A 23,670-nucleotide genomic window follows, 5' to 3' on the forward strand; every position below is an offset into this window, starting at 1 on the left:
CATCAGCATGAGACCAGGAACAGAGTGAGCATTCAGTAAATGTGCCCACTGTGGTTCATGAAGACCATCTCATCTTTGCTCAAATGCCCTCAGGAATGGAAAGCTAACTACCTCCCAGAGTAGCTCGTTCAAGGAATCTTAGAATTTAAGACATGAGCTCCTGACCCACTCCAGTGTCCTTTCCTTACATTGTGTCAAAGCCGGCCTCTGTGTAATAGTCTCCCTATGGGTCCAGCATTCCTCTTGTCATGGGCCCTGGCAAGAAATACTGGATCCTTTTAAAATGTGAGTGTCAAAGTTTGATTTCACACTGTCCATTATTGGACTTTAAGAAATACTCAAATTGTTGTCTTTTTCTTGGCACTTGTAAGTAGTCCACAGATAGGTTACAGAGCCAGAAAAGCTGCCCTTTCTCCCATGGCCTGACTGAGCTAGCTCCTGTATTCCCTGTGCTCACCACACATGACCACCAGGTTTTCTCATACCTGGCCTTACTGTAACATCTTGGTCATCCTTCAGTTCATCCATTTGTTGCTCAAAATGAGTCCCTCCTCTTAGCCACATACTGTGGATGTACACACAGAAAACTACTATCTGCTCCCCAGATGCTCATGGAGAAGTGGAAGGATGGATCAATAAACTGGGTGATAGTAGAGTGGGGACAGATGCTTGGCTGTCTAGAACACAGGGGAAGGAGGTGCCAGGTGCAGAGGTCATCTGCAGCCATAGGGAGGTAAGTGGTGCCATTACCATGACAGACACTGGCTAGTTGTTCAGAACTCTGTCTCCCCTTGTTGCTGGGCATGACAGCATCCCTCGTGGTCGGGAGGCCACATGACAGCATTGTAGCCAATAAAATGTGAGCAGAAGCCATGAAGGCTGCTTCTAGGCAGGGCCTGCAAATTACCTAACCTGTGATTCTTTGTATGTTCTCTCCAACTACAGGCTGGATGCAGACAAGGATGGTGACTGGAAGTCACAGGCAGCAGAAGGTGGAGCCACAAGATGGAAGGAAGGGACCAGGTCCCTGGCTTAGAAGAGAGAGCCTCCTGCTGACCAGGAACATGTGTCTCAGACTTTGTGGATGTGAGAAATAAACTTCTCTTCTGTTTAAATCCTTACACTTGTGGGGTTAATTTGTTGTTGTTGGAGCACCTAGGGTCACCACCACTACTGCACTTAGTAAACCTGAAGCTGAAATTGATTTACACGGTGTTGAAACCAGCCAGACTAGCTAAGCCAGTCCGAAAGAGATGCAGCGGTAATCCTGGCTTCTTGGTCTACGAGATAATGAGCCAATGGGAGCTGGACTCACAACATGCTCTCGTCCTGGAAAATTCTATTTGAGATGTATTTGGGCCCTTATCCCTAAAGAAATCATCTTAGCCCTGATTGAAATGTTCCTGTTTCTCATAGATAACATGGCTTACTCTATTGCTGGTTGCTGCTGCTAAAAATCTACAGCTTGCTTGCTTTTTTTTTTTTTTTTTCTAAGCCAAAAGGAAGGAGCAGAAAGAAACATTACTCCCTATAAAGGGAAGGGAAGAGGCTTGGCAGCTCATATATGAGTGTGGAAAAGACAAAGAATGAAGGGTATTTTGCTTCTTGTCAGTGGGATTTTTCTGGGCTTTCCCTCCAGTTAGCCAGCCATGAAGCCAGGCCTTCCACATCTTTAACTTAAACTTAATCAGATTGTGTCATATTTCATTATAGTTTTGTTATTACTTTTGACAGGTCTGCCACAAAATAGTCCATGGGCTTCAATCAAATAAGAAATAAGTTTAATAAGGACACAATCAAGTAAGGAATAAATTAGAGAATTCATAAGAAAAAAAGATGTCTGATTATTGACATTCCTCTGGTACTGACATAGGCAACGTGTTTTCTGTTTATTCGTTTGTGCATCTGTTTTAGTTACCTACTGCTGACAAAGTAATTCTACAACTTGGTGGCTTACAATATGTCATTCATTATCTCACAAAGTTTCTGAAGGTCAGGAATCTGGGGACAGCTTACTAGATGATTCCGGGTCTCATGGAGTTGTGGGGGACTGGACGAGTCCATTCCAGATGGCTCACTGGTTTTGGCTGTTGGCTGGAGGCCTCCATTCTTCATTATTCAGTTTTCCATTAGGTGGGCTGTATCATAAGGCCACTCATTACACGTCAGTTCACCCCACCCGGAGTGAGCAATTTCAGAGAGGATGAGTGAGTGAGGCCACAGTGCCTTTTATGATCTAGCCCCCAAAACCATACATCACCCTGTCTGCTTTTTTCTTTTCATTAGAAGTGAGTCACTAAAGCCAGCCCACACTCAAAGGGAGAGGAATTAGGGCACCTGGGTGGCTCAGTCGGTTAAGCATCTGCCTTCAGCTCAGGTCACAATCCCAGGTCCTGGGATTGAGCCTCTGCATCAGGCTTCCTGCTCAGCAGGGTGTCTGCTTCTCCCTCTGCCTCTGCCTCTGCCCCTCCCCCTGCTCATGCCCACGCACTCTCTCTCTCAAATAAGTAAATAAGTAAATAAATAAATAAATAAATAAATAAATATCTTTAAAAGAAAAGAAAAAGAAAGGGAGAGGAATTAAATCCCACTTCTTTCAAGAAAGAGCATCAGAGAATTTGTGGGTGCATTTTAAAACCTCCAATATTGATATATTACCTTCTTTGTACCAGGTACCAGTCAAGGAGCTGAAGATCTGGGAGTAAAGGAAATAATCAATATTTAAACAGCATATTGCTCATAAACTTTAGTAATCAATGTCAACGAATCAGCTTGGAGATATCTTTTCCACCACTTTTCCCCATGGTATGCTGTAATACCTCAGTCCACCAGTGGTCTTTGGTGATTGAACGCCTACCATGTCTTGGACAGTGCAAAGAAGGAACATATTATATATGGAAAGTCTAGTTGAATACACACCAAATTTTTGTTTTCTGCCTGGAGTTTCTCAATCATAAATATAGCATACATATTTAGATATGCTTCATATTATGTACTGATGAACATCAAAGAGACCTTAATACAACCAAAGATTGACAGTTTTTCCCCACAAATTCTGTTTTCTGGCCAAATGTTCTTGCTGGTAAGTTGCAGACAGAGTAAGAAGTAGAAAACAAACCAAATAAAATTACCATAACTTTTGTGATATCATCACAGTGAGCCATAAGTGGCTCATAATAATAATAATAAGTACCTAAACAATTACATACCTGTGAGATCAATTAACTCACACAGCTCCCTTTACAGCTTTTCTTCTGATAAATGAGTAAATGGAGGTTACGTTAGTAACCTTGGGTGCTCTGACCTGTGCCAGCTCTGGCTTCAGAGAAGCCATGCCTTACCATTAGAAGAGGCAGCTCTCCATCCTGCCCTCTACACCCTCACAGCGTGGAGCAGAATGCACTGGCTGGGGCCCCCACTCGACTCCTAGAATCACACAGGCAGAGGTGGAAAGCGCCCTGGGACATAAACTAGTTCAACTTCTCCACTTATCATTGTAGAGACTGAGGCTTACAGATCACTTTGGATCATGTGGTGGTTGGTGGCAGCTGTGAGATGACAATCCAGATTTCCTGGGTCCAATCCTGACTTCTCTCTCTGGAGCCTACTCTGCCTCTTGCGGGAGCAGTCCCTGTGGATGCCCACGAGCAGGGGCAATGCTATGTTTTCAGAGGGAAAGGCAGGTGGCTGTTGGCCTCTGTGCATCCTACTCTTTGCAAATTGTTATCCAAATATTTTGTAAAATGTGATGATAGCCAATGTTTTTGAGGACTCTTTTGCCAGGAACTGTTCCCAAATTCATTTAATTTTACCCCAATGAAGTTATTACTTCGATCCTCTTTTTACAGCCAGGGAGTCCAGGCACAGAGAAGTTATGTAACTTGCTCAAGGTCACATAGGTGGTAAGTAGCAGAGCTGGTGTTCAAATCTGAGCAATCTGGCTCTAGAGCTCATGCCTGTTTGGACCAGGCTGATACTAATGGTAATTCTTTTAACCAACAATGCTTTCCTCTCAGTGCTATTCTGTTCCTAGGTGGGGGTGGTCTTTGCTTGTTGTGCTTTGCTGGAGTCCTCCTGTGGACTCCTAATTTGCTCCTTTACAACCCACAGGTCTGGCCTCTTTTGAGAAGCCTTCCTGTATTCTTTCCTGGTTGTCAGGCAGTAACTTTGCTCCTGGATCCTTGCAACACTTTTCTGGCCTGCACTGTAGCAGAAGCTATCTTTCTACACAGATAAATGACAGCTGTAGATAAGACAATGGCACAAGCAGGGTCCTAGAACAAGAAGGCCAGGGTATGAGTTTCCATTGTGCCAGCAATGTGTAGTGATCCTGGAAACCCCGTCAAGCCATCTGAGATTTTGAATCTGCAAAAGTGGTGCTGGTTATTCTGCAGCGCTCAGTGAAATGGTTGAGACAGGCAAGGCTCATCAGTATACGCTAGAACATTAGGAAAGCAGGTGTCGGGGAGCAGGTGTTTGTGTGTTTTTAATCCATCATGCCACACATTACTCACTATTTGCAAAGGGAAAGCATGCCTCTACTCTGGAGAGATCTGGGGTCACCATTTTACCCAGGCAGTCAAATGAGCATCATTAGTGGAGGGACAACCTGAAATTATGGGTCCTTTGATGTGATGCGATAGAGAATGCACCGCACCATCTCTGACAGCTTGACAGAGGTACAATTCACACACCGTACAATTCACCCACTTAAAACGTGTATAATTCAGTGGTTTAAAAAAATTTTTTAGGGATGCCTGGGTGGCTCAGCGGTTGAACGTCTGCCTTTGGAGTCCCGGATTGAGGTCCCCATTGGGCTTCCTGCATGGAGCATGCTTCTCCCTCTACCTCTCTCTCTCTGTGTTTCTCATGAATAAATATATAAATAAAATCTTAAAAAAATTAAAATTAAAATAAAAAAATTATTTATTTACTGTAGAGAGAGAGCACAAGTACACTGAGAGGGGGGCAGAGGGAGAGAGAATCCCATGCAGACTTCCTGCTGAATGCAGAACCACATGTGGGGTTCTATCTACCACCTGAGATCAGGACCTGAGCTGAAATCAAGAGTCAAGTGCTTAACAGACTGAGCCACCCAGGTGCCCCAATTTGGTGGCTTTTTATATTCATGGAGTTGTATAACCATTGCCAGAATCTAATTTCAGAGTATTTTCACCACCCCAAAAAGAAGCTCCAGACCCATTAGCCGTCACTCCCATAGCTCCCTCCCACTGCCCAGCAGCTCTGGGTAACTGCTAATCTGCTTTGTGTTTCTATAGATTTACATTTTCTGGATACTTCATATCAATGAAGTCATGTAATATGCAGTCTTGTGTGACTGGCTAATTTTACCTAGTGTGTTTTCAAGGTTTATCTGCTTGTCAGTGCTTCATTCTTTTTTGAAGAATTATTGAAGAATTTGATATTATTATAGCTTAATAATATCCGACTGTATGGAATGGAATGTACCACATTTTATTCAGCCCTCAGTTGATGAACACTTGTTTTTTTCTACTTTGTAGCTATTATGAATAATGCCATGCTTAACACTCATGTACAGGTTTTTGTGCGGATACGTTGTTCCATTTCCCTCTTGGGTATATTCCTTAAAGCAGAAATGCTGGATCATATGCTAACTCTATGTTTAATATATATATTTTTTATTTTTAATAAAATCAAAATTTTTTCTTCCTTTTCTCTGTTAATATTGTGTATTCTTACAATGTTTACTTAAGCCTTTTTTTTAATAGTACTTTTGGGTTTACAGCAAAATTGAGTGTAAAGTACAGAGATTTTTCCATATATCCTCTGCGCACCCCCCCCATCCCCACCAGAGTGGTACATTTGTTACAATTGCTAAACCTACATTGACACATCATAATCACTCAAGCTTGTCATTTAATTAGGGTTTACTCTTGGTGTTATAATGGTATGTATGCATCATTATAGTAGCATACAGAGCTTCCTCCACCCCCTTTTTTTTAGAGAAAAATTGTGAGTGTGAGCATGCATGCCCCAAGCAAGTAGAGGAAGGATGAGGCAGGAGGGCAGAGGGAGAGAGAGAGAGAGAATCTCAAGCAGGCTCCATGTTCAGCATGGAGCTGACTCAGGGCTCAATCTCAGAACCCTGAGATGAAATCAAGAGTCAAGTGCTTAACCCATTCAGCCACTCAGGTTCACTGCCCTAAAAATCCTCTGTGCCTATCCTATTCATCCTTCCCTCTCACTCCAACCCCTTAAAGCACTGATCATTTTACTGTCTTCATGGTTTTGCTTTTTCCAGAATGTCCTATAATTGTAATCATATAGCATATGCCCCTTTCAGATTGGCTTCTTTCACTTAGTAATGTGAGTTAAAGTTCCTCTATGTCTTTTTATGACTTCATAGCTTATTTCTTTTTAGTGCTGAATAACATTCCATTGTCTGGATGGACCACAGTTATCCATTCACCTACTAAAAGACATTTTGGTTGTGTCCAAGATTGGCAGTTAGGAATAAATCACTCATAAATATCTGTTTGCAGGTTTTTGTGTGGATATAAGTTTTCTATTTCTTTGGGTAAATACCAAAAAGCACAATTGCTCAAATATATATTAAGAATATGTTTACTTTTGTAAAAACAAAAATAAAAAACCCCACCAAGCTGTTTCCCAGAAGTAGCTGTAAAATTATATATTCCCACTACCAATGAATGAGAGTCCCTGTTGTTCCACATCTTCAACCACCTTTGGTGTTGTCAGTGTTCTGGGTTGTGGTCATTTTAATAGGTGTACAGTAGTATCTCATTATTTTAATTAGCATTTCCCTGGTGATATATGGTGTGGAGTATCTTTTCATATGCTTATTTGTCATCTGTATCTCTTTTTTAGTGAGGTGTCTGTTAAGGTCTTTGGCTTATTTTTAAATTGGGTCATTTTCTTATTGTTAAGTCATAGAAGTTCTTTATATATTTTGGACAACAGTCCTTTATCCAATATGTCTTTTGGAAATATTTTCTTCCAGTTTTTGGCTTGTCTTCTCATTCTTCTGTTTTTTTTTTTTTTTTTTTTTATTGTTGTTGTTGTTGTTTTGTTTTATAGAGAAGTCTTAAGTTCTAATGAAATTTAGTTTATCAATTATTTCTTTCATGCGTTATGCCTTCAGTGTTATCACCAGACCTAAGGTGATGTAGGTATTCTCCTATGTTATCTGCCAGAAGTTTTATGGTTTTGCATTTTACATTTAGATCTGTGATCCATTTTGAGTTCATTTTTGTGAAGGATGTAAGATGTTTAGATGATGATGTGTTTAGATGATGATGATGATGATGATGATGATGATGGTGATGATGATAATGATTTGGCATGTGGATGTCCAGTTGTCCTAGTACGACTTGTTGAAAATTTGTCTTTTCTCCATTGTGTTGCCTTTGCTCCTTTGTTGAGGATCAATTGACAAGATTTATGCGGGCCTATTTCTGGAATCTCTATTCTGTTCCATTGATCTAAATGACTATTCTTTCACCAACACCACAATGCCTTGGTTATTGTAGATTTATAGTGGGTCTTGAAGTTCAGCAGCATTAGTCCTCAAAATCTGTTCTTCTTTCTCAATATTATGGTAGCTATTCTGGGTCTTTTGCCTCTCCATATAAATTCTAGAATCAATTTGTTGATATCCACAAAATAACTTGCTGAGATTTTGATTGGGATTGCATTGAATCTATAGATCAAGTTAGGAAGAACTGACATCTTGACAATATTGAATCTTCCTATCCATGAACATAGAACATCTCTCCAGTATTTAGTTCTTCTTTGATTGTGTTTATTAGAGTTTTGTAGTTTTCCTCATATGGTTTTGTAATTTTCTTCATATTTTGTTAAATTTATACCTGAGTATTTCTTTTGGGGAGAGGGTACTAATGTGAATGGCCTTGTGCTTTCTTTCTTTTTTTTTTTTTTAAGATTTTATTTATTTGAGACACAAAGAGAGAGAGAGAGAAAGAGAGAGAGAACGAGCCAGTACAAGTAGGGGGAAGGGCAGAGGGAGAAGGAGAAGCAGACTCTGCACTGAGCGGGAAGCCTGATGTGGAGCTTGATCCCAGGACCCTGACATCATGACCTGAGCTGAAGGCAGATGCTTAACCAATTGAGCCGCCCAGACTTCTTTGGTATTGTGTTTCAGATTTCAAATTCCACTTGTTCACTGCTGGTATATAGGAAAGAGACTTACTTCTTTGTGTTCCACAACCTTGGTTATTAGTTTGAGGAGTTTTTATTGATTCTTTTGGATTTTTCTGTATAGATGATCATGTCATCTGCAAACAAAGACAGTTTAATTTTTTTTCTTCTCAATATGAATCTTTTTTATTTCCTTTTCTTGTCTTACTGCAATGGCTAGTACTTCCTGCCTAATGTTGAAAGGAGTGGTGAGAGGGAACATCCTTGCCTCATTCCCAATATTTTTTAATATTTTGAGGAATTGCCAGACTGTTTTCCAAAGTGTCTGTACCATCCTTCATTCCCATTAGCAATGTATGAAAGTTTTCTTGGCAAACATGTTTAATCAAGACATTAGGCCTAACTTTCAGATTATGGGAAACATTAACAGAAAAACATTTAATGGGCACTGAAGAAGCAATCAGAAAAATCAGATAATCAAAAATGATATAATCTATAACTGGCTTCTTTAAGGAGTCAATAAGGGGGCACCTGGGTGATTCAGTCAGGTAAGTCTCTGCCTTTGGCTCAGATCATGATCCCAGGGTCCTTGGACAGAGTCCTGCATTGGGCTCCCTACTCTGCAGGAAACCTGCTTCTCCCTCTCCTTCTGCCTGCTGCTTCCCCTGCTTATGCTCTCTCTCTCTCTCTTTGTGTCAAATAAATAAATAAATATGTTTTTTTAAAAAGTCAATAGGTCAATGTCCTGAACAAAAGAGGGGTGATGGCTAGAAGATCCTCCCTCAAAAAAGTAACAACTGACTCTAATATGTCAATTTCAGTTGGATCCTGGTGAGAACAAAACAAAACAGTTCCAAAAAAACTCATATTTTGGGACAGGTTGGGATATTTGGATATACACTGGATTTTAGATGGTATTATGAAATTATTATAAAATATCTTAAATATGACAGTAATATTGTGGTTAAATGGGAGGAGAATGTTCTTACTTCTTCTAAGAGAGGTAGCTGAATTATTTAGGGGCTTCTAGTGTTGTGATATCTGCAGCTTCTTCATTTTTTTTTAAGATTTTATTTATTTATTCATGAGAGACACACACACACAGAGGCAGAGACACAGGCAGAGGGAGAAGCAGGCTCCATGCAGGGAGCCCCGATATAGGACTAGATCCTGGGACTCCAGGATCAGGCTCTGGGCGGAAGGCAGGCACTCAACTGCTGAGCCACCCAGGTATCCCTGCAGCTTATTTTCAAATTGTTCAACAATCTCAATCTCTCTCTCTCTCCTCTCTCTCTCTCTCTCTCTCTCTCACACACACAGTGATAAAGCAAGTATCAGCAGATGTTAGATCTTTAATAGAGGTGATGAACACGAGTGCACAGTATACACTATCCTCTAGCTTTTGAGACTAACATTTTTCATAACAAAAAGTCGGAAAGAAAGGAGATTACAAGTGCCATGATTTTTTTAGCTTTATCTCTCAATTAGACTGCAAACCCTGGAGGTCTGGGGCCTGCTTTGTACCTACCTATTATAGCCTCTGTAACAAGCCCAGTGCCCAACACCTCAAACGTCTCCAGCCATCATGCCTCAATACAGATGTCTAGTCATTAACCAGGAGGCAAGAGAAAAAGGCTAACAGACTAGCAATTCCAAGTGTCATTGGAGTGAAAGGAGACACTGACATCCTTCACTTTTTATAGCCCTAGATTGGAAGATGAGTAGGTGGTAATTGGAGTCCTGTTTCTCAATGCCTGCCAGCAAAAACAAACTTTTATAACTTTGTTCCCAGAGCAGTGAACGCAAAAGAAAACAGAAATCAACGAGCATCCCAATTAGCATCACTCATTTTGATTACTGCTTTTAGGTGAAGCTAGTCAGCAAAGTAAGATCTTGAAATAAAATATAACCCCTGGGGTTCTGGACTCTATTAGTCCTAAAATATAGAGATTTTTGGAAAGATTCTTGGCAGATATGCACTATTCCATTGCATGGGGTCATTTCCACAAGCAGCCTTGGTGGAGGATGGGTTCCTGGGTATTTTTTTTTTTTTTTTTTTTGGTTCTTGGGAATTTTATAAAAACAGTAGTGTCACCTGGACCAAATAAGAACTATCTAAGCTAATATTATTGTCAGTCTTCCATTCTTTCCCTGACTTCCACTGCCAGGTGGTAGAAAAGAATGCATCTTCCTTCATTTTAAAAACACAACTTGTATCACTTTTTCCCTACAGTACTACTTTTAGGATTATGAGTGAATGTTAGAAATACAACATGGACCTCAAGAGAAATGGAAAAGTAAGTGCTTGAACTCAATAGGTCTACGTGGCCATTCTTCATTCAAAAATAGCACATTGCAAATCTTTTGGAGATTTCTAATTTCAAATGTTCCACCTTGTTATTCCTATAAACTGATAAGATGTCCTGGATATACTTTTGTTTTGAAATTGAATCTATATTTCTCAGATGGCTTATCTCCAACCCCTTGTGATACAAAATTCATTTTTTAGTACATTGAGTCTTATTGGTTTTGGGGAATTATGGTCACCATGGATGTTGAAACACCATAGATTGTTTCCCTGATAGATGACAGCTTCATTTGCACAGGAAGTCTGACCTTGTGCTCTGAGCTCCAAGGGCAGCACTGATTTCAACATTCTGCCCCTCTGTAGCCATGTATCCAGGCACTGTATTGATCTAACATATATTAAACTTTTGTTTACAGACACATGGTGGTCATTGGTCTGCCCACATGTTACCTTTATTAGTAACTACACTCCTTGAATTCAGTTAGTAACAGAATGCAGGCTTTGGAGAGACCATATTGATCATCATGAAGACTTCTAGACAAAACCAATCCCATTACGTTTTACACAGGGGAAAGAAAACTGATACAACAAGTGACTTACCTCTGGTAGTATTTCTTAAGGTTTGGGCTTATATCAGAGAAAGAAACTGTGTTCCCACAGATTTGGTAAAACTGTACACCAGATCCCTTTCTCAGAGAGTTTCAATGCAGATTAACATATTGAAGTTTTAGGAAAACCCCTCAGTAAAGAAATCTGTTTAAAGTTAATTCAGCGTTTGCTAAATTTATTGCCCTATGAGATTTATTTTTATCTTTTAAAGATTTTGATTATTCATTTGAGAGAGAGAGAGTGAGTGAGAGAGAGCACAAGCAGAGGAAAAGGCAGAGGAAGAGGGAGAAACAGACTCCCTTATGAGCAGGGAGCCCACTGTGGGACTTGATCCCAGGACTCTGGGATCATGATCTGAGCCAAAGACAGATGCTTAACTGACTGAGCCATCTAGGTGCCCTGAGATTTATTTTTAAATTGCATAAACTTCAGTTAACATCTCAGGGAAGACATTTTGATGACCTATAGTAACTATAAAGAAGGTAAAAAAAGAACGTCATATTCAGACAAACTATAAGAATAAGTAGGAGACAATCAGAGCAATTTGAATGCTGATTGAATATTTGATGATATTAATGAGCTATTATTAATTTTTAATTGTATTAAGATTCATGATTAGTGAGATTAATGATATTAATGAGATTCAGTTCTGCGTTGTTGTTGTTTTTTTCCTGACTCCTTTATTACCTGCTGAAACGTTAACAAATGACTGACTTGGTATCTGAGGTTTGCTTCAAAATGATCCAGAGTGGAGTAGCTTGTAATAGGGGGCTTCGTGAACCGAAAGCAGTTGAAATTGTTCAAGCATTTTTTTTTTGGCTCAGATCATAATCTCATGGGCCATGGGATAGAGCCCCACCTTGGGTTCCACACTCGGCAGGGAATCTGGTTGAGATTCTCTCTCCTTCTCCCTCTCTCTCCCTCCACCCACTTGTGCTAACACACACACACTCTCTCTCTAAATTGAATAAATAAATCTTAAAAAAAATTTTTTTCTAACATTGGAGACCCGAGTACCTGGTTGCTGTTTTGATAGGATGAGCTGGCTTCAGAAAGTGTCTCCAAGTAATTTCTAATTTACAGACCAGTTGTAAAATGATTATTTCTAAGCAGATGCTAAAGACCTGACCTAGGAGCACTACCCAGTACCTGGCTCCAGCTGCCATCCTGAAATAAACACCTGCTAATCAATGCACTGACTTGGTGGTTTAGCCAGAGGAGCAAGCATCCTAACTGCAATGCATTTTGCTTATCCACACCCCTGATTTCCATGGGTGGGGCTTGCTAGGATCCTACAGTCTTAAGATAGTAGGCTTAAGATCTGATTTAACAAGTTTCATCCAGGAGTTCCAGAGACTGTCTTCATCATAGTGTTCTCCAGAGGCTCCAAGATACAATGGAATACAGATGCTGCTCTGAATTGGAATAATAATAATATCTTCTTCATAAAACCATTGTGATGATTAAATCAGATGATCTGATATGATCAGATCAGCACTGGCTTTGCAATGATCGCAACGATCCATCATCATCATCCCATCAACACCATCTTGCTGGCTCATCAGTGGCTGGGTAGCTAGGCAAGGTCCCTGAGCCCTGTGCCCTGACAAAGAATGGGCAGCAGTTATGAAAGCAATGGAAACATGTACCTGCCAAACAAACACGATCATTTTTAAAAGGTGCAAAATACTTACTTTTGTACCAACATTATGAAATATATTTTCTCTTTTTGAGCAGTCTTCATTGTCTGGTTGAGGAGGGCAGACAATACCATCCTACACCAACTTATTGATGTAGAAATTGGGTTAAATTTGAAATATAAAGTTGGTCAGTGGCATGTTACATCATTGCTAATGTAGATTATTCTTGCTTTAAATGTTTGTAACACTCCTGAAAAAGGCATATGTGGAGTGAATATTCACATTTTGAATTCTACTACCTTTAATAATAACTTTCATCATGATTTCAGAGATATATCATCTCAGGAAAAGCAATCAAAAGTGATGTTGCATTGAGGGACTTAGGCATCCTGGTATTTCTCTCAAGGTACATGTGGTCTTCGTGTGCCTCAAATTCCCTGCATAATCCCTTCAAGAATTCAAATACTCATTTCAGTTGCTTTTGGAAAGTTAATGAATGCACATGTTTAAAAGAATTGTGTTTTTCATTCCCCTGGAATTGACACAGCAATTTCTTAGAATTTAAAGGAAAATCTTCTTCAAAAAGAAGGATGTGGTAGCTGGGTGGCTCAGTTGGTTGAGTATCAAACTCTTGATTTTGGCTCAGGTCATGATCTCAGGGTCCTAGAATCAAGCCCAGCATTGGGCTCCCTACTCAGCATGTAGTCTGCTTGAGACTATCCCTTTCCTTCTGTCCCTCCCCACCCACAATCTCTGTAAAAAAAAGAAAGAAAGAAAGAAAGAAAGAAGAAAAAGAGAAAGAAAAGAAGGAAGAAAATCTGCCCCAGGTATTCAGAATATTGTAGCAATATAAGCAACTCCTTGATTTTCATTCATCTTAAAAGCAGCAGGATGGAATGAGTGATATGATCCAAGACTAAAGGCTTTGTGGACTCATAGACCCAGATTCCTCTGAGGAAATCATTTCCCTTTGCTAAGCTTTGCCTTCCTTAGCTATAAAACAGTTTTACCTACTGCAGTGGTTGATTCAAGAACTGAAAGGTGCACAGTATGCAAAGTTTGACACATAACATGCTGAACACTAGCCACTATTATCAATGCACAACTGTCACATAAGCAATGGACTTTTAAAAAGGTGTATTAGCTTGATGGGAAGTTTAGAAATGTTGACTAAACGTATCAATGTTACTTCTGTCCTGGTTCTTTGACTATTGTGTCCATTGCTGGCCTGCTAGTGGAAGTGAAAGAGTTGTATGTATGGCTCTCTCTCCTTGGTACAATGTCTGCTCTCCAAGAGGCTGAAAAATGTTATTCTTTTGTAGACTGTGTCTTGCTGGGGTGGGAATGACGTTCTCTCATGATTTTATATCCTAAGCCAGAGAGGAATTCCTGTTGGGCTCCTTTAACACTGTTGATGCTAGCCTTGCCCCCCCGCCCCCTGACTGCTGCTGAGACATGGTTCATGCAAAAAAGATAGTAGACGGTTGAATCAGACCATTGCCTTCACAGCTGAATCGCCATGAGAACTGAGTATCTTTAAAGAGACTCTTTTAAAAACACCTTTAAAATATATGGGTCAGTCTGTGCTTTCTGGCTAGTGAAGTAGGTTGTCGGACACATTTCCTAGTAAAGTCCAAACCCAGGCATGCTTAGTTCTATAAAAATGGATATGTCCAAGAAAAAGATGGTCCTGAGGGTCTGTGATCTGTCAAGGAGCAGTAGGCTTTGCTTCTTTGCCTTTCTTTCCCTTTCTCTTCGAGATGAAGCAAAGAAGCACAAACAAAACAAAACTCTGAATGAATCAGCCACTCTACTGAAAGATTCTATCCCACTCAAAAAAGCAAATATAAGTGAGCTTATTTTCCCAATGTACCCTGCAGCTGGTCCACATGGATATAGTTTATTTTTTCAATTTGTAAGCAGACCTTCCTACATCATAATGAAATGCAAATGGGTACCCAAATCCACAGGTGTGCTCATCATCGCCAAGTGAAATTTCTAAATTTTAAATCTTGGAGATTGCTAGTTGTCCTTCTGAATATTAAAAGCCAGGGAGTTTATTACAGTGGTTTATTACCTTATTAGAATGGTATCATATAATCTCAGCCCCATGTATTCTTACCTCTTTGATCTCTTTATTCTCCTGAGCTCAAACACTGATAATGAGAGAAGCATTGAGATTAGAAGTAAATGCATTTAACTAGTAATTGTGCTCTGGATGTGTTATTGGTCTCACATCTTATATCTTAAAAGGACAGATCTTTATTCTTATAATTCACTGTTGAGAGTCAGGATCTTCAGAGTGTAAGTGGGACTTTAAAGTGGTTTCCGTCTGATGGTTACCATTGTCAGAGCTCATGGGGACAAGTAGAGAGTGAATGTCTCAGCTTCTCTCAAGGATCCAATGCTCTCTCCAGGTGTGGGGAACTAGCATGCATTCAATCTGAACTAGAGTATGAAAGTATTTGAATCAATTTAGGGTCAGAGAGAGACCGAACCCATAGTTGACAAAGCAGTGCGATCAAATCGCTGATGAACTATAGTCATATTCATATTCTTCCAGGCTCCAATGGAAATCCATTTTACTCCAGCCCATGGAGGGTCCGAAAATAAAAGAGTTCTTGGCCAAGGCAAGGACAGAGCTTATTTAGCTTCCTGGTGTTCCTTTCTGATCCTGTAGAGTCATTGGGTTAAAGTTAAATAGGTTTGTTTTGTTTTGTTCTTTGTTTTTGTTTGTCATACAATGGAAGGGATATATACGTTAGAGAAAGAGGGAGAGAGATTAAAAAAAAAAGTCAATGTTGCAAAGAGTGGAGGGGGAAAGAGTACACTCCTAGCAAGTTCTGAAGCAGAGGCAGTTTGGGATACAGTCCTAGAAAAATAGGATCTACTTCAAAGGCAAAGGAAAAGCTGTGTGTTAAACATGGGGCCCAGATAAGAGGGAGTCCTATTTGTTTAGTGCTGAAGATTCTCCTCATTTGTGGGTACCAGTGAGACTAGGATAACAAGTCTCAAACCATGAGGCAATCAGTACTCACTCAACTCCTTAATACAAAGACTTGTCTAAAAAGCAATATCCCAGATGAGGCTACTTTCCTTTTCATCCATTCTTTCAGTAATTGCTGTGTGTCTTTATTTCTTTTTAAATATTTATTTATTTATTTACTGAGAGAGAGTGCACTCAAGAGCAGGGGGAGAGAGGATCTCCAGTAGACTGTGCTGAGCCCAATATGGGGCATGACCTGAGCTGAAATCAAGAGCTGGATGTTTAACTTACCGTGCTACCCAGGCAACCCTTTGCTTGGTGTCTCTAAAGATCTAAAATATCCTAGAGTCCTTGGCTGTTGACAGGACTGTACTTAACCTGCCAATCATTTGGGAAGGAGCAAGGAGAGCTGTAATGTGGGCTCTGGAGGCAGAAACCTGCTGGGGGAATGACGTTGGGTGAGATGCCACGCCACTGCTACCGACCTGTGGCCAGCAGATCTGGCCTGGTGGTCACCCTGAGAACTGAGTTGGACATGGATTCATAGATGCCAGTGAGCATTGGAAAAATCCCAGAAAAGCTGTCATTAAGACAATTTGGTATATCCAGCTGCATAGTTACCTTTATTGTTCTAATTGATTTGTCTATAGTCCTGGTATGTAATTAAAGGAAGGATAGAATTAATGCCCTTTTGACAAAACCATCCACCCAGTAAGATTGGGATATAATTTATTTCTTAAGAGTGCTATCAACCTGAGCATGATTTGTGGCTGGCTTTTCAGCTGGGCTGTAACCTTGAGAAATCTCCACTCCACCCTGGCAACAAATACATTCTTTGCCTTAAGGGTTCTAAAACCAGTTTCAATGTCAGGTAGTGGCCAGAAGCTAAAAAGTTCCAGTGCCTTTTCTCAGCCGATGATACTCTGTTCACAGAAATATACAGGGGCCAGGATGGAAAGCAAGGATCACAATGTGTTCACTACTCCATCCCCAGCATCAAACCTGGTGTATAGTAAACACTCCACAATAATTTATTTATCAATAAATTGATATATATATATATATATAATACATATATATGTATGTATGTATGTATGTATTGGGAGCCACTCAGGCATCCCAAAAAGTTTTTATTTATAGTCTTGGGACAATCTCCTTTCTATTAGTCTTTACTCTGACCTATCAAAATAACTTATAAAAATATTTTATTTATTTATTTGAAAGAGAGAGAGAGCATGTGAACATAAGCAGGGGTAGTGACAGAAGGAGAAGGAGGAAGGCACTCCTCACTGATGGGGGATCCCAATGCAGGGCTGGATCCCAGGACCTGGAGATCACAACCTGAGCCAAAGGCAGATGCTTAACCATCTAAGCCACCCAGGGACCTTGACCTAGGAAAAAATCTTAATCTCTTTTGTACATTCACTTATTATTTGGCTCCCTGCAGTAGAGTGGGTAGTGGTAGATAGCGGTGAATTCCTGCCCTCACTTAGGTAGTCTGTGAGGATAGATGATATACAAATATATATATGATATATTTTTACAAATATGTAGCCAAAGACTGTGATAAATGTGAGGAAGCAAATATGTAATATCTGAGAAAGACCAACAAAGGCATTCTGTTTAGAATAAGACTCTGAGAAAGGAGTTTAGAAAAGGTGACATTTAAAGAGAGAACCCATTAGCCAGAGGAAGAGAAGGGAAAATAATATTCCACCAAAGGGACTAATATGTGTGGTGGAAGCTGGTCACATCCAGGAACCAGAAGGCCCACGTGGCTGGGGGATTGGGAAAGTGTAGGATTGCTCAAGGCTGGTGGTGAGCCATGAGGGTTTATACATTTGAAATTATCACTAGCATTGTACACTTTTTTTCCTCCCTTGGGTAAACTCCCTAATTGTACCTATTCTTTGTTAGAGGGTATATTTTCTGGTCCAGGAGTCTTTTCTGACTCCATCTCCTGGCAAGCTTGTGCCTGGCTCAAGCTCAAAAGTGGTGTAATCTTCCAGCTGCCCTAGGAGTTCGTGTGTATATCCCTGAGTAGCTACTCTTGTATGTTCTAGTATCTTGTGTGTGTGTGTGTGTGTGTGTGTGTGTGTGTGTGTAGCTTTCACATATATGAGATGGGATTCTCAACCAATAAGAGTCCATTTACAACAATAAAAAATTCAATTTTATGGTTTGACTACAGCTTTTATTCACTGCCCTAACAGAGTTTAACCAGGACTTGCTTTCTACCTGAAATAATATTCATGGCTATACCTTCACTCTCATCCCAGATTGCAACCTCCCTGGGGCAGGATCCAGGACTGAATCATTCTGCACACCTGACACAGACATTCCCTCCAAAATGAGATGTCATCACTTACCAGTTTCTCTAGCTCTTTTCAAGCACTCAGCCCTGCTGTACAACCGCCAGAGTGGGCATAAGGCAAGCAGTTGGGACAAGCGGTCTTAGTTTAACAACCCCCTCAAAAAAACACACAACTCAAGTATGTTTAGCACATATTTTGAATTTGAGGGGCTTTCTTTTACCATATTTTCTGCTTTATTATGAGATATGGAATGGCTTGTGCTACAGGGATCTGGGGAAGATGTCTTTCCAGTCATGTTTTTGGTTTAAAAAGAAACAGATTGGGCAGTCCGGGTGGCTCAGCAGTTTACTGCTGTCTTCAGCCCCAGGTGTGATCCTGGAGACCTGGGATCAAGTCCCTCGTCGGGCTCCCTGCATGGAGCCTGCCTCTCCTCTGCCCCTGTCTCTGCCTGTCTCTTTCTCTCTGTGTGTCTCAAATAAATAAATAAATAAATAAATAAATAAATAAATAAATAAAACCTTTAAAAAAATAATTAAAAAAGAAACAGATCAATTAAGGAAGTAATGTGACACTTGGTTGGAGGAATGACAGAGACCATTAGTCTTTTTTTTTTTTTTTTTAAGATTTTATTTATTCATAGAGATGCAGAGACAAAGCAGAGGGAGAAGCAGGCTCCACACAGAGAGCCTGACATGGGACTCGATCCAGGGTCTCCAGGATCAGGTCCCGGCTGCAGGCGGCGCTAAACCGCTGTGCCACCGAGGCTGCCCGAGACCATTAGTCTTTATAGAACACTGTTAATATGCAAGTTGTACCTGGCATGGGGTTTAGCATGTTTTGTAACAGTAAATGATTTGGGTCATAGTTTTCTTTGGCTTTTTTAGAAATTCATCACTTTTGACAGAGTTGCTGTCTTTTTTGAGTTACTAAATTACATTTAGTCCATTCTAAGGAAAAGGATTGTGTTATTCAACTTTGCGTTCCAACACTCGGCACAGTGCCTGGAACATAGAGGCACTCACAGATATTTATTTACATTATTATGGGATTTTAGGGCATGTAGTTGCTTCCTGGAAATGTTTCTGTTTATATCTTTATGCTGGCTACATTGCATTGAAGTTTTAAATGCATCTCATTACTTCAGGCTATCATAAGGTCTTGTCTAGATCCTCTGGTGGCATGAAGTGTACTCTGTCCTGGACTGGAGTTCCACTGGAACTGGAGTTGCTCACTAAGTCTAGATACTGGGAGCACAGAATCTCTTCTTAGTTATCTTCATAATTACTTAGCACAGTCCTTGGCACATAGTAAGTGGCCAACATGTTTGTGGATTGCAGAAAAAGAATACATCACTGATTCCATGGCTGTGATCACTAGAGCAGTGAATGGTCAACTTTGTAGAGATTTGCTTCCTGCCCTGGGTCAATGTCTAAAGATTCATTTGCTGGTGCCTTTTTGGCCACTGATGATGATATTGTCCAGAAGGGTATCAACTTAGATCATTAAGTAAATCAATCTGCCAAAGGGGTCATGTGGCTGCTGGGGGTTGAAGTCCCTTCTCTTTCTTGGATGGGGGACAAGTCCTGTTCTTTCACTGGGGATGCAGTTTGAAAGGTCCCTCACTGCCTCGGTGGTTTTGGGTAGTCTTGGCCATCCTCAGAATCTGTGGCAGGGACCCAGCTGTCTGGCTTTGCATATAAATAAGATCCTGCAACCTCTGGGGGAAATCTTTACAGCCAAGGCCAGAACAAGCCATGTTTGTAGTAGAAACTATCAAAATGCTGTGAATAGAGTGATGAAGAAAGCTGTTGACAATCCCCACACAGCCTAGTCTACCTCCCTTGTACCACAGAGCACACTTCTCGAAGAATGAGAAGTTTAAGATGACACATTTGCTAGTTTTCAAATTATTGTAGGTAATGTACTCAAATTTTTTAGAATCCTGTATTAGATTGCAAGAGTAGATGTCAATAGGGAAGTAGGGTAGGGATTAGGGACAGAGCTTAGTATTAAGAGAGGGAAAGGAGGAGAGAGAGGAAGAGCAGGAAGAAGAAAAGGAGTGTGTGTGTGTGTGAGAGAGAGAGAGAGAGAGGGAGACAGATGTCACTCTATGTTAAATGCTAAATGGAAACCACAGAAATTGGAACACTAAATTTAATTATGTTCTTACTTCATACTTTTTTTGTTGTTAAATCTTGTGAATATGAAGAAGGGCACAAATAAACTGAATATTCACATTTTGGTTAGCTAAACAAAAATTTGGCAGGTATTTATTTATCATGGTATCCCCAGTGCCTAGGACAGTGCCTTGAACCCAGTGGTCCCTGAACAAATGTTTGAAAGTAAAAATATGAATTGAACACCACCCAACATTTCAGAAGAATTAAAAACTAACTCCTCACAAACTCTTCCATAAAACAAAATGGGGGTAGGGGGAACATTTCCCAACATATTTTGTGAGTCTAGTATCATTCTGATGCCAAACCATGGACATCCTAAGAAAACTATAGACCAATATCTCTTATGAGTATAGATGCAAGAATCCTCAACAAAGTACTAGTGAATCAAATCTAGTAACATATACAAAGGAGGATATGCCATGAAGTAGTAGTATTTACCTTGGGAATACAGAGCTGCCTTAAAATTTGAAATTGATTAATGTAATATACTATATCAATAGAAAAAAAATCAGAATGTACATGATCATCTCAGTAGAGAAACCATTACTCTTCCATGATAAAAGCACTCAACAAACAAGGGATAAAGGAAACTTCCTCAACCTAATAAAAGGCATCTATAAAAAACCTACATCATATCTAATAATGAAAGACTGGATGAGTTTCCCCTAGGAAAAAATGTCAAGGTTATCTATTCTCACCATTTCTATTTAACATTGTACTGGAGGTTCTAGCTAATGACAATTTGGCAAGAAAATGAAAAAAAAAAAAAAGGGCATTCTGATTGGAAAAGAAGTAAAACTATCTGTATTAACAATCTGATTTAGTATGCAGAAAATTTAAAGGAATCCACTAAAAAACTAGTAGAACTAACAAATGAATCCAGCAATGTTTCAGAATATAAGATCAATGAGTAAATATTAATTATATTCTTACATATTTGCAATGAACAATCTGAAAATGAAAGAAAATGAAAACAATTATATTTACAATAGAATAAAACACTTAGAAAAAAACAAAAAAGTGCAAAGCTTATGTTCTGAAAACTGCAAAATATCATGAAAGAAATGAAAGATGATATTAATAAACTGAAAGATAGTACATTTTCATGGATTGAAATATTACTAAGATGGCAAATTGATCTACAGATTCATTGCAATCCATATTAGTGTCCTCACTGGTTTCTTGGTAGAAACAGACCAGCTGATTTAAGCTTTCATATGAAATTGCAAGGGACCCAGAATATCCAAAATAGTCTTGAAAACAACAAAGTAGGAGAATTCATACCTTTTAATTTCAGAACTTATTACAAACTAATGGTTACCAAGGATATGTGGATAATTATGGGCATATGGATTGATGAAATAGAACCGAGTGTCCAGAAACAAACCCATGCATCTATGGTCAGTCGATTTTTAACAAGGGTATCAAGACCATTTAAGTGAATAATCCTCAACACATGGTGGTGGGACTATTAGATATCACATGTCAAAAAATGAAGTTGTACCTCTACCTCACACCATATACAAATTAATTCAAAATGGATCAACCTAAATGTAAGAGCTAAATGTATAAAACTCTTTGGAAAAAAAAAAAAAAAAAACAGAGGAAAATCTTCATGGTCTTGGATTTGGCAATAGTTTCTTAGATAGATTAAAAGCACAAGTAACCAAGGAAGAAAATAGACAAATTTAACTTCATTGAAATTAAAAACCTTTGTGTTCCAAAGAATTCTATCAAGAAACTGAAAAGAAAATCCATAAAATGGGAAAAAAATTTTGCAAATCATAATCTAGATGTCTAAGTATCTATAAATATCATGTCTAAATATCTAAATATGAATCTAGAATATGTTAAAAAATAACTTCTTATAACTCAAGAGTAAGAAAACAAACATCCTAATTAAAAGATGGGCAAGGAATTTGTATAGACATTTCTCCAAAGAAGACATACAAATATCTAATAGAACATGAAAAAAAATGCTTGACACCATTGGTTATCCTGGAGATACAAATCAAAATTACAGTGAAATAGCACTTTCATACTAACAAGGGTAGCTCTAACCAAAAAGTCAGGTAAAAACAAGTGTTGGTGAGGATGTGGACAAATTGAAACTCTCATACACTGCTGGTAGGAATGTGAAATGCTGCAGTACTTTGGAAAACATTAGTATAGTTCCTTAAAACGTTAAACCTAGAGTTACCATATGACCCTGCAATTCTAGTTCTAGGTATATACTCATGAGAAATGAAACATATATCTACATAGAAACACATACATGAATGTTCATAGCATCATTACCCATAATAGCTGAAATAACCAAAAGTGAGAACAACCCAAATATCCATCAGTTGACAAAGGAATAGACAAAATGTAGTATATTCATACAACAGATATTATTTTGCTAAGAAAATTCATAACAAAAAAAAAAAAAAAAAGAAAATTCATAACAATTACTGATGTTACAACATGAAACATATGCTAAGTGAAAGATGTCAGTCACCAGAACCACAAATGATGATTCTATTTATAAGAAATGTCTAGAATAGGCAAATCTATGAGAGACCATAAGTAGATAGTCATTGCCTGTGGATTGGCGTGATGTGGGGGTTTGGGGCTTGATTTGGAGTGATAGCTAAGAGGTACAGTTTTTTTTTCTGGAGTGATAAAAATGTTCTCAACTTGATTGTGGTGATATTTGCACAACTCTGTGAATACACTAAAACCATTTAGGGGAAGCCCGGTTTAGTGCTGCTTTCGGCCCAGGGCATGATCCTGGACACCGGGGATCGAGTCCCACGTCAGGCTCCCTGCATGGAGCCTGCTTCTCCCTCTGCCTGTGTCTCTGCCTCTCTGTCTCTGTCTCTGTCTCTCCATGTTCTCATGCATAAATGAATAAAATCTTTAAAAAAATAAAAAAAAATAAAACCATTTAACTGTACCCTCTAAATGGCTATGGACTATATGGTAAGTGCATTGTATCTCTATAAAGCTGTTATCAAAAAAAAGAATCAGTTAATAAGTTGAGAGTTTTGATTAGAGCCTATTATATAAAGAAATAAATACATAAACTACATACCTAAGTTCTAAAATTAATCAGCAAAACCTTTAGAAATCACAGGTTTCTTCTACATTATTTTATTTTATTTTTTTAAAAGATTTTATTTATTTATTCATGAGAGACACAGAGAGAGAGAGAGGCAGAGACACAGGCAGAGGGGAGGCAGGCTCCATGCAGGGAGCCCAATGCAGGACTCAATCCCAGGACTCCAGGATCACACCCTGGGTTGAAGGCAGGCACCAAACCGCTGAGCCACCCAGGGATTCTGGTTTTTTCTACATTAAAAAAAATATTAATCTTTGAGGGTTGGATTAGGTTTCCTGCCCAACATTCAGACTCCATAGAATAAATTTTGAGAAGGAGCTTCTTCTTCGCCAATGTTGAGATAAGTAAAACAACATGATGTATTTCAAG

The 23,670-nt window shown here is 39.3% G+C and overlaps 1 long non-coding RNA gene across 2 annotated transcripts in view; it reads left to right on the forward strand.

Moving 5' to 3' along the window:
• The window catches only part of LOC140634715 (uncharacterized), a 43,203-nt gene extending 42,118 nt beyond the window's left edge, over positions 1-1,085 (forward strand). For both annotated transcript variants that reach the window (XR_012032107.1, XR_012032106.1), the window contains exon 4: positions 946-1,085. This is a non-coding gene — a long non-coding RNA (uncharacterized lncRNA). The remainder of the gene's footprint in view (positions 1-945) is intronic.
• Positions 1,086-23,670: the final 22,585 nt, after the last annotated feature.

The sequence above is a fragment of the Canis lupus genome, chromosome 6, assembly GCF_048164855.1.
Source record: "Canis lupus baileyi chromosome 6, mCanLup2.hap1, whole genome shotgun sequence".
Taxonomy (NCBI): domain Eukaryota; kingdom Metazoa; phylum Chordata; class Mammalia; order Carnivora; family Canidae; genus Canis; species Canis lupus.